The sequence below is a fragment of the Haliaeetus leucocephalus genome, unplaced genomic scaffold (assembly GCF_000737465.1).
Source record: "Haliaeetus leucocephalus isolate CR32 unplaced genomic scaffold, Haliaeetus_leucocephalus-4.0 Scaffold259, whole genome shotgun sequence".
Classification (NCBI taxonomy): domain Eukaryota; kingdom Metazoa; phylum Chordata; class Aves; order Accipitriformes; family Accipitridae; genus Haliaeetus; species Haliaeetus leucocephalus.
This window is the reverse complement of record NW_010972695.1, coordinates 315,015-326,438: the sequence shown is the minus strand read 5'-3', so window position 1 is coordinate 326,438 and position 11,424 is coordinate 315,015.

The window sequence follows — 11,424 nt, the reverse complement described above, 5'->3', positions numbered from 1 at the left end:
ATAATTTTTATTAAACACCATCCAGGCTGAACTCATAATTTCTTTTAGACTACAATCAGCTATTCAGACTGTAATGACAAAGACTGTCTCATACTACTGGTCCTTCCGTTGCTTAGCTCCATCTCCTACTTTTTTACTAGGGTAAATATGGCTGAAATGATGATCAACTTATATTGGCAATGTGGATAAGGGAGTGATTTGGGGAGGTTTATGTATAAAAGTAAATGCCCTCAGTATGAGTTGAAGTTTCATCTCCAGTTGGGTCCCTCTGAGTGCAGCTGCTTTATCTGCCCCTTCCAAAATTTAAAGTGTCATCAATTTGGCTATTATCAGTCCTGAAAATGTGACATCTTAAAGAACTGCTCCAGAAATTGCAAAGTAAAAATGAAAATAGCAAGCACATAAAGCTACAGTGGTTGCAGTGACACTGAGCCAAATTTCCCATTGGTGTAACCCCAGTGGAGTCAGTGGCATCAAGACAACCCCACACTAGGACATCTGCTTCCTGTCTTTACTGGAAAAGTCAGGTCCAGACAAAAAATTTAGTCCTTAAACTTTTTAAGGGGAAATAGTTTTCAAACTACCCCAAGGGCTTCATGAGATTACATAGGTTATGAGAAATTATACATCTGTACAAAGCTCTGGGATCCTGCACACCTTTTAACTCATGGTAGTTCTTAGATTACTTGATATTTTTGCTCTGACAGGTGAAGGGGATTTAATATGAGAAGGTATTTTTATATTTACTGAAAGACAGGTGTGTAAAAAAGTTGTATATGTGACTGCAATCACAGTAATGGGTTATGTATTCATATGCAGAACTGGAGTGCAAGGAAAGAGACATACAGGATGTCCACAGGTACTTCATTCTTACCTGCAAATCCTACATTTGGAACATCTCCAGTCTCTTCTAAACGCTGACTGCATCCATGCGCTCAACATATATTCCTACTTATACTCTAGGAAAGTTGGCTGTATGTTTCACATGATTTGCAATTCGAATGCCAGAGAGGAAATAATAGAAGAGTTCAAAATGAGAGATAATGGGACAATTTTGCATGTAGGCATTTGGTTAATTTTAGGTATATCCAGTATAGAAAATCATGTCCCTTGCAATGAATCACACAATATCTTCTCAACAAAGCAAGGTTTCTCAAGAGGAAAATTGACTGCAATATAAGCAAATATAAAGATAAAATACGGAAGATAGAACCTTTCAGAATAATGATCTGTTGACCTTTTTTTTTTTTTTTTTTTTTTTAAATCTGGTTTAAAAAAAACCCAGAAGCTCAGGTGAATGGGAAATTAACAATAATGGGAATATCCACTCAGCTATAACCCAAATTTTAATTAATCCAAGATTTATGCCAGGCACCTAGCTTGTGATATGACCCCTGGAAATACCTACAGCTGTTGCTGCAATCAAGAACATGTTCACTATTTGCTAAGTCTCCACAGGTAAAATAAAAAGAGATAAATCATAGTTATGGCTACAATTAGGGTGTCTTGGAACTATGACCTGGGAAACTGGTAACCACATGCACACATACACACATTTCCATTAAATTGCAATAAATACTATGATTGGTGCTAGCTGTAGTGCTTTATTTGGGTAGCCATAATTTCCAGATTATTAACCTAATCATTTAAAAAGAACTTTTCACAGCATTAATCCCATTTAAATTTAAGATGGAAACATTCAGAAGAGGAGAAGCTCTATTAGCTGCACAATGTGAAGCAAATGGGAACACTAAATGCAGCTGAGTTAAAATCAGAAAGAAAGTGGAACTTTCTATAGGCATTAGTTAGCCCATAAGTGTCAAGCAAAGCAGCAGTTTACTTTGTGGTCTTCCTTGACAACATACCCAGCATTATCTAAGATTTAAATCAATGTCTATATTTAATAAAGTACAATAGAAATCAGCTGAAGATGCACAATAGGAAAATCATTCTGAGACAAGAAGTATGGTAAGATATGTCATTATATACAGTAGGGCCAGATCCTCATACCCTATCAATCTTAAAGATCTAATTGCACTGAAGTAGCAGGACTCCTATGGAATAAAACAGTACATGTCTGCATCTATATTATCTATACATATAATAATAAACATAATAGTTGATCTATATGATGTATTAATAGTATAAATGTAAGAGGAAGCATTAAGGCTATGTAATAGACTTGAGTTTGATGTTTACTAGTCTTTGAAGAACTGATTTTGAATTTTATTATTTTATATGATTGTACTGTGTCTTGCTGGGATGGAGTTAACTTTCTTCATAAAAGCCCATATGATACTGTGTTTTAGACTGGTGCCCAGAGCAGTGTTGGTAACAAACCAATGTTCTAGCTGTTGCTGAATGGTGCTTCCACAACATCAAGGCCTTCTCTCTGTTTCTCAAGCTGCCCCTCCAGTGTGTAGGCTGTGAGGGCACAGAGCTGGGAGAGCTGACCTGAACTGACCAAAGAGCTATACCATAACATATGACATCACACTCAGTAATAAAAGCTCAGGGAAAGGAGGAAGAAGGGGGGACATTTGTCTTTCCAAGTAACCGACACATGTGCTGAGTCCCTGCTTTCCTGGAAATGGCTAAACACCTGCCTGCTGATGGGGAGCAGGGAATTAATTCCTTATTTGCTTTTGCTTGCAGAACAGTTTTGATTTACTTTATCTTCATCTCAATCCATGAGTTTCTCTCACTTTTGTCTTTCTGATTCCCTCCCCCATCCCACTGTGGGGGAGTGAACGAGTGGCTCCGTGGGGGCGTAGCGGCTGACCAGGGTCAACCCACTGCAATGATTTTGCCTGTTTGTGTAAACATGAAGCAAAAATAAACTACTTTGTCCTAACTCTGCTATTCTGAGTTGGATAGGGAAAGCCTTAACATTCTACATCACCATAAATTAGACCAGACATGCACACACATGAGAAGTTAGGGCAGCTCCATTTAAGCTCTTAGCACCTCTGAAATAGGTTTTCATTCAAGTTTCCTTGTAAGCATGTTAGGATGCATAGAATCCTATGATCATAGAATCACAGAATCATTTAGGTTGGAAAAGACCTTTAAAGTCATCGAGTCTAACCATTATCCTAGCACTGCCAAGTCCACCTGTAAACCATGTCTCTAAGTACCACGTCTACATGTCTTTTAAATACCTGCAGGGATGGTGACTCAACCACTTCCCTGGGCAGCCAGTTCCAATGCTTGACAACCCTTTCGGTGAAGAAATTTTTCCTAATATCCAATCTACACCTCCTCTGGTGCAACTTGATTCGATTTCCTAAAAATGTGTCATGTGAACATGTTCCTGAATGACACTGAAAACTCAATGAACTTTTCCTTTCACCTTCATATTTTGTGCTTTGCCAATAGTATCCTATTTTTTACTTAGTGAAATAAATTTTAACAGCACATTATCAATTCATCTCACTCCTAATCTACTGAGCTGATTTACTCAGGTTCAGGTCTGCTGAGTACGTGTCCAGCTCTGCTGAGCACGTGTCCATCTCTCCACACACAGGACAACTGGAAATATATGTAAAATAATTCTTTCTTTGAGGATACAGAGAGAGATGCCCATGTAGTTTTCTGTTCTAAAAGTTTCAGCAAGAATCGGAGATACAGACTGCAAAACTTAGCATCTATAAAGCCACAAATTAGCTAATTATTAAAAACAAAGGATCACATTTGCTTAAGTTTCTTGATTCAGATTTCAGATGTGTCTATCCTAGGAAGGAATAGAAACACTTGGTTCAGAAATTCAAGCAGTTTTGCATTTTATTAAAGAACATATTTATAATTGTAATGGGAATATAACAATATATATCAATCTCTATAATTAATGTTTCAAGGTTATCAATAACCTGAAAAGAATGAAACAAAACATAGGAGAAATGTGAAATGCAACATCGAATGAATAAAACATGCCAAAAAAGTTTTGAAGGACCAGAAATAATAATAAGTGTTGATGCTTGCCCTTTTTAGAAAGCTGAAGACTGTTTATAAATAGAAAGCTGTTCTTTAACATCTTTTTTAATGATCTGAGAAAGTAAGTAAGAAGGCATCCTAGTGAAATCTGCACGATAAGCCTAACTAGCAAGTGTTATAAATGTTTCTGTGGAGAGCAATGAGATATAGAAATCTGAAAAGAATAGAAGTGTGGGAGGAAAATAATAAAATAAGATTAAATTTGAAAAGATGCTAGATAGTATCTCTAGGAAAAAAAGTAATCTTGAAAAAGTGCTAAAATCAAGCAGATAGGAACAGGGAAACCCAGAGAGCAATAGAGCCAGTAAGGATCTGAGGGTGATAGTAGACACAAATTCAGACATAATTTCACATTATATTGTAGTGAAAGTGTTCTGGGATGCTCTCTGTAGAGGCGATGCGATAAAAGGTCTTGTCTGTAGTATGACAACTCTCTCTCCAGTATGACAACATTTAGGATACTAAGTTCAGTTCTGGACAGCTCACTGCTAGGAAGATATTGACAGGAGCTCAGAGGACAGAGGCAAAAAGGAATGGAAGGTTGCAAAGTTGGTTTATGAGAAAACTGAAGGAACTAAGCAAACATACCTAACAAGAGTAAGTGATACCCAGAACATTGGCATCATAGGAATCTGCACATACTGGAAGACTATGAACATGTTGAAAAGAAGAGAATTACTTAGAGAAAAGCTAGAGATATAAATAGAATTAACTACATTGAAATGTTGAACCAGAATATTTCTTTCAGCTAAAGCATTTTCTGCAGTACTCCGTGGAAGAGTATCTGAAGTACAGAAGGGAAAAAACATCACTTTAAATACCCAAAACTAGATTAAGGAAGAAGTAAAGCCACCAGATTATCCAATGTCTTCTTCTTCAGAGGTTCTCCCAGCTTATTCTAAGGCTGAAATGCTATCAGACAGCCTCCGCATTTATTATATTCCTCATATAATTACAGTCTTGAAAAGCTTCACAGTTTTCATTGTTCTTTTGTCGGCACCTTGATTTTGCAACTATTGCCACTAAAAAACGTGCAAAATAGGAGAAGGAGTTTCCATGGTTTAAACTCGTAAAGGAATTTAGGGATTAGAAATGAAAAGGATATGAATGACAGAACACTGAAATGACTTTACAGCAGGATTTTTTTTTTTCAAATCTGCACACCATTTTCAAAAAAGTTTCATGTAACTGTGCCTTTCTTCATTATGTCATCAGTCTCTAGATAAATAAAACATATTATTAACATAAAATATTTTACTTCCTTTACACTAATGCCAGCTCTCTCTCACTGACCTTGAGAACTGGCCTTAAGGTAGGTATAAAATGGACTTAATGATAAAGGACCAGACCCAGAAAAATAGCAACAAACAAGCAAAAATTATCTTCAAATAAGTAAAATGTTGCAATAGTCATTCTGTTACCTTTCAAGGATAAACAGAAAGAGATAAATAGGTTAAAGGAGCCATTCAACCCTGCCAGGTTATGGAGCGAGAATCCCTATTACCAAACTTGGAAACCTTATTGCCATATTTTCTTAGCACTGAAAATACACTGTATATGGAGCAAAACTAGATGAAGATGATACTGAAGATAATACAGCCTATTAACTCCAGGAAAACACTACTGCTGCTTTGTCATAACCTTTGTGGAGTTTCTTTGTTTAGTTTTAATATTCATGGATGGAGACACTGGTAAAGCACCACTCTACCTTTACCTACTGTAACCACAAGTGCCACAATAGGTTACACATTTTTCCTTTCAAAATACAGGTTTACTGAGCTTCAGTTATTCTGCTTTCATACTTCTAGCTTCCAAGCTGAAGAGTGCAAGATGCCTCCACTCCTGGCCAAAAGATCTTTTGTTGCCCACATTCACCATCAATTCATAACCCTCTCTTTCTAGGCCCTTTTGATATGTAGGAAGCCTTTACGATGTGAGAAGGGATGCTGCCAGCAGTTTGAACACAACTTAACAGGACAAAGCAATCCCCTATTGGCTAAAGCACACAACAGATGGCTAGGACTAGAGAAAAACAACACTCAGCACTAATAAGCCTACTAAGAAACCACTGATGAGTATTTCGTGGCCAGGCAGCCATCAGTCAAGTAGGGGAAGGATAGCAAGTTCTTTGCTCCTTGAGACAGTGTTGCTGAGTTGCCATCTTCCAATTCCCTGTTTGCTTTCTTTACCCTAGGATTTTATATCATCTGACAGGAGTGCTTTCCCCTTGAATCCTTGGGCTGCTGACTAGCCCCATCTGAACAATCTTAGCTCTGCCTGCAATGTTATCTGTCTTATTGTATGTGGCACTATTCTATGAACTTCCTCACAGCTTGGCAATTTCCTCAGCAGCCTGAGCCAAGGTTACACAGCTGAGCCACATCAAAACTCACCTTCAATGACAGATAGCTGAAGCTCTAGCAGAAAGGTTAATGTACCCTGTTGCTTCTACAAAATGGTCTTAGCCTCCAATATGTATGACACAGAGAAGGACTCTCACCTCGTAATTCCTTCCACAGCTTGCTTTTGGACTCATCTTAAAAGGTGTTGCTAAAGGTTGCTGCTATTTTCTGAAGTCCCCTCAGTTGTCTATATACAGTGGTTTTGATACTATCAGTAATAATATTTTGGGGGTTTGTAACAGAGTAGCCAACTTGCTTCAGCCTGATTGTCTTCTTTCTGCTCCTGTTCAACCGGATTGCTTGGATGTGAAGCTGTGTGTTTGACTGAGACTTGATAATTGTTTGTCATCAACTCATTTGGATGCTGTAATGGTTTCTGTCTTACAAGACCAAAACTACACATGCAGAAAATACACAACAAGCTGGAACAGCTACATAACTAACAATTTAAAAAAGGTGCTGGCAATGACTGATCGCTTTTCCCATCATTTCCCATCACAATATGCTCATGATCTCCCCGAATAGACATATGTGCAATATGACCCCTTACACAATCTAACTCATTAGAAACAGCAATTTCTGACTATTTAAAAGACCTGAGTAGGAAGAAAACATCTGCCAGTGTCCTATAGGGAATGTCATCCCTAGGAAACTGAAAAACCGTGAGGTCACATGGCATATGCTTCCTATAGCCCTGGGGTATAAAAGTGTTTCATGTTCTGTGCACCTTAGCGATTAATAATCTTCAGTAACACTCTACTTTTGCCATTCCATCTGCCAATATTTTGTGCTGAAGAGAATGTTCTTTTCTAGTTGTATGATCTAAAAGCATAAGAAAAATCCAGGTATAGCATCTTCTATTCAAACTAATACATCAGTGAAACAAAGAGACATTATGAGCAGAATGGAGGTAGTATTCACAGATTGATGAACTCTCCTGCTGGTCTCAGTTTTTATGTTTTTTCTTTCCCCATCTTAATATTCTTGCCTGAATTTCTTTAGTTTCATTCACATCTAGGCCTAGAGTGCCTACTGGCCTAGATTCAGTAACAAAAAATGGCATAAAATGCAACAGATCAAATCTGAAGAGGTCAGTCACATCTGATACGCAGAAAGTTCAATAAGTGAGGGTTTGAACTTCTGAATTCATTGTGCTGAAGCAAATACTTATTGCTTCCCAAAAATATCACAGTGTATTTCACCTACTATTGGTCTTGTATGAATACTTTGAGTGTTAAGGGGTTTTAAATTTGAAAAATTCTGTTTGTGATTTTGGACTATTTACTATCTGATTTTGACAGTAAGACCAGCTGAAAAAAAAAACCCAAACACACATTTGAACTTTATTTGTGCACTTGAGTTGTGCTGATATTTTAATTGTAAAACATAGCTTCTCATATTTCTGCTGGAAACAACAAAATGCAGGAAAAATTTGACAAACTTGAAAGTATGAAAACATAACATCAATTTATAATAATGCTTAGAAAAATGAGAGCAAAAAATAGTGAATACAACAGGATTCTTTTTAGCTTAAGTCATATTTACAAAAAAAAGGTTAAGGAAGTCACTCAGCTTTTATAATGATAAAAAGACAAAACCCTAACACTGTAATATCAATATCAGTCCTATCTTTCTGTCTTTCAATTCCACCATGCTTATCTCACGGTATTTTATCCATGATATATTTTATTCTGCTTTTTTTTTAACAAATAGAAAAAGGAAGCATTCGAGCAGTTTTACTTCCTATGCCAATATTTTTCCATAACTGTAAATGAAGGTATAAACATTTAACATGCTTGGGGGGGGGGGGGGAGCGGAATATTGTTATAGTTCTTCACTCTTTTTTTTTTTTTTTTTGAGATTTATCAGATTTCTCTATTGATTGAATTTCAGAATATCGTGCTGGATCATGTATAGCTTGCAGGGCCGACTATTAATCTTAGAAGTTTTATAAGCAAGCAACCTACATACCTGTCAAGAAGGTACATAATTTGTCTGCATGACCATACTGCATTTTCTAGACCTTTCAGATTTGAAATGTGATGACCATTCAGAAATTGTATATGCAAGTTCTGTATAAATCACTAGTTGAATGCTTCTTGAAGAGACATAAAGCAATTCTTCCATCCCTTATAGTGAAGAAAAAAAAAAAGGTTATTCAGTGTCGTTTTGGTTGAGATAGAATTAATTTTCTTCCTAGAAGCTGGTATAGTGCTGTGTTTGGGATTTAAGATGAGAATAAATGTTGATAACACACTAATGTTTTAGTTGTTGCTAAGCGGTGTTTATGTTAAGTCAAGGACTTTTCAGCTTTTCACATCACCCCACCAGTGAATGGGCTGGAAGGCACAAAAAGCTGGAAGGAGACACAACCAACACAGCTGACCCAAACTGGCCAAAGGGATAGCATGGGATGTCAAGCTCGGTATATAAACTAGGGGGAAAGCTGGCCAGCAAACACTGCTTGGGAACTGGCTAGGCATTGGTCAGTGGGTTGTGAGCAATTGCATTGTGCATCTCTTGTTTTGTATATTTTAATTCTATTATTATTATTATCATTATATTTATCATTATCATTTTCTGTCCTATTAAACTGTCTTTAACTCAACCCACAAATTTTATCTTTTTTTCTTCTGATTCTTTCCCCCGTCCCACTGTGGGAAGGGAAGTGAGCAAGCGGCTGTGTGGTGGTTAACTGCCTTCCAGGTTAAACCACAATGTTCAGACTCTTGGACTGAACAGAGAGCTTTACTGGTATTAGGTTCATCATATTTACTTCTTTGTAGGACCATGGTCACAGCAATTATATATTAACTCTAGACATAAACCTGCCACACACAAAAAATTGGAGCAGTGTTATCACTTGATATTTAAGTATTCTCACAAATATGCATTTCTATTTGTTTGGAAATTGAAATCATTTCAGAGCTTCATAAAGTTTTGTTCAAAATTATAGCATAGGAATTAGTGCATTAACACATTTTCTGACAACTCAGAATCATTGAGAAGAGATTATATCTTCCTTTATTCATAGTTCCCACTAATGATATGTTCCAATATTTTCTTATTCTAATTATAAAAATAAATTCAAACACTCACACAGAATGCTATGCGTCATTTTTGCTTGATGAGCTTTGCAGTAACTTTTAATGTAAGCACCTCTACTACAGAAGATATATTAGGATTTATGGCAGATATTCTGAATGTAAAAGATACAAACTTGATTTAGTATAGTTTTTCCTTCAGCATTTTTGAATATACAAAAGTTGATCATTCCATGGTATTTCTGGCACATTTATTACTTCTTTTTTTTCCAATTTATCAGTGTTTCCCCTCATTTTGGAATGCAACACAAATACGTATAATGTAGATTTATTTTAATAATCACTATAACTATTCCCTACACATAGAGAAATATCTCTCTGTTTTTCTTGGGAACTAGGCAGAGACGATGTTCCTAAACATTTCAGTGCTTGTGAAACTCACATTAAGCTCTTATTTGCATTTTGTAAGGACTTAAATATCTTTGAAATATCTCCTAAGGGCATTTTTGAAAAAAAAATTGTCTTATCACTCTGAGATAACATGGTCACATTTTCTAAAACATATTCCTTATAGCTTTACCATCATAACAATGATCCATTTTTTCTTACAGTGTAAAATGTATATAAGTAGCACAAAATATTTTGTATTTAATTAAAATTATCCATTTTCAGTAGTGGTGTCTCTTTTGCAGATGCTAGTTGTGCACATAAATTTGCAACCCAGTTATTAGGCCTTCAGTTAAATTAGTCTCCGTGCTGATGTTTGCAAACATAGTCAAAAATACTTAATATTTAGGGTTAAAATTAATTTCATAGGTATAAAAATGGATATCAGTCTTAGAGTCAAATCTTTTTTCATGACTTCTGACCACAGTACAGAACATGAGGTCTTAGTCTTAGTTCCTTCACATATACACTTTCAAAATTTGACCCCAATTTCTAAAATCATACTTTGATTAATATAGTACCTACCCACCTACCTGCTCACTTATCTTTACTAGCCAATAATGATATGTTATCACACGCTATGTACAGCTACTCTATGCACATATTCATATAGCTTGTTTAGTTCCTTTTCTAATATTATTTTCAGACTTGATATAAAGTTTTCATGTCAGCCAAAAAGAAGTGATTAGCTTCAACAGAAGCCCAGAGGAACAGCCTGCTTGTGAATTTTAGCTGCATGCCAGCCGAGGTGTTCCCAGTCTACTTTTGAAAGAAAAAAAAGGCATTTGAGTTTCCACCTCCAGCCCATTGTTTATTTGGCAACTGCAGGAGCAAAGATCAGCCCACAGCGGAGCAAGTCAAACTGTATTTATTGCTAGGATCCTATAAACTGAGTCATAATTGGAACTATGAACCTGCAGAGACCCTTGTTAGAGTTTAATGGACTGGCAAGGTCAGCACAGCTTTCATAGTGAAAATGAAAGTGCTGTCTAGGAGTTTAATGAGCACAATGACATTTCTGCATGCCCCCAAAAATTCCTGAGAGCATCTGGAGCTGGTTTCACTTCTTGCACCATTGATTTTTCTTTTCTTTCTCTCCCATGTTTTTTTTTTCTTTCTGAGGGCAAGCTTGTTTGTATATGTCTTAGGAGGAGGGATATTTGTTTAGGGGGAGAAGTGGGAGGCTTTTTCTTGAGAATTGGTTTTAAAGCTAGCCTTAGTATCTTCCTCTGGAGAAAACTTAAATCTAATTCCACCTTTCAGCTCTCTGTACTCCTCATGGGCAAGAGAAAGACAATAACAAGCATAATTGTGCAAGTTTTAGGGTGAATATTGTCAGCGTGATCTTACAAAGAGAGTTGGATTATTGCTAGGAATTTGGTTTGAACTAAAATGGCTGTACGTTCCTTAATCAAGTGCCTGGAACTTTTTCCTATGCATTAACAAAGGCTTACTCACCAGCCATGCTATAAATCCAGACAAAGCTACAAACAGGCACATTCGTTTATAAAATAATAAAAAAACCCTGTCAGGAAGAA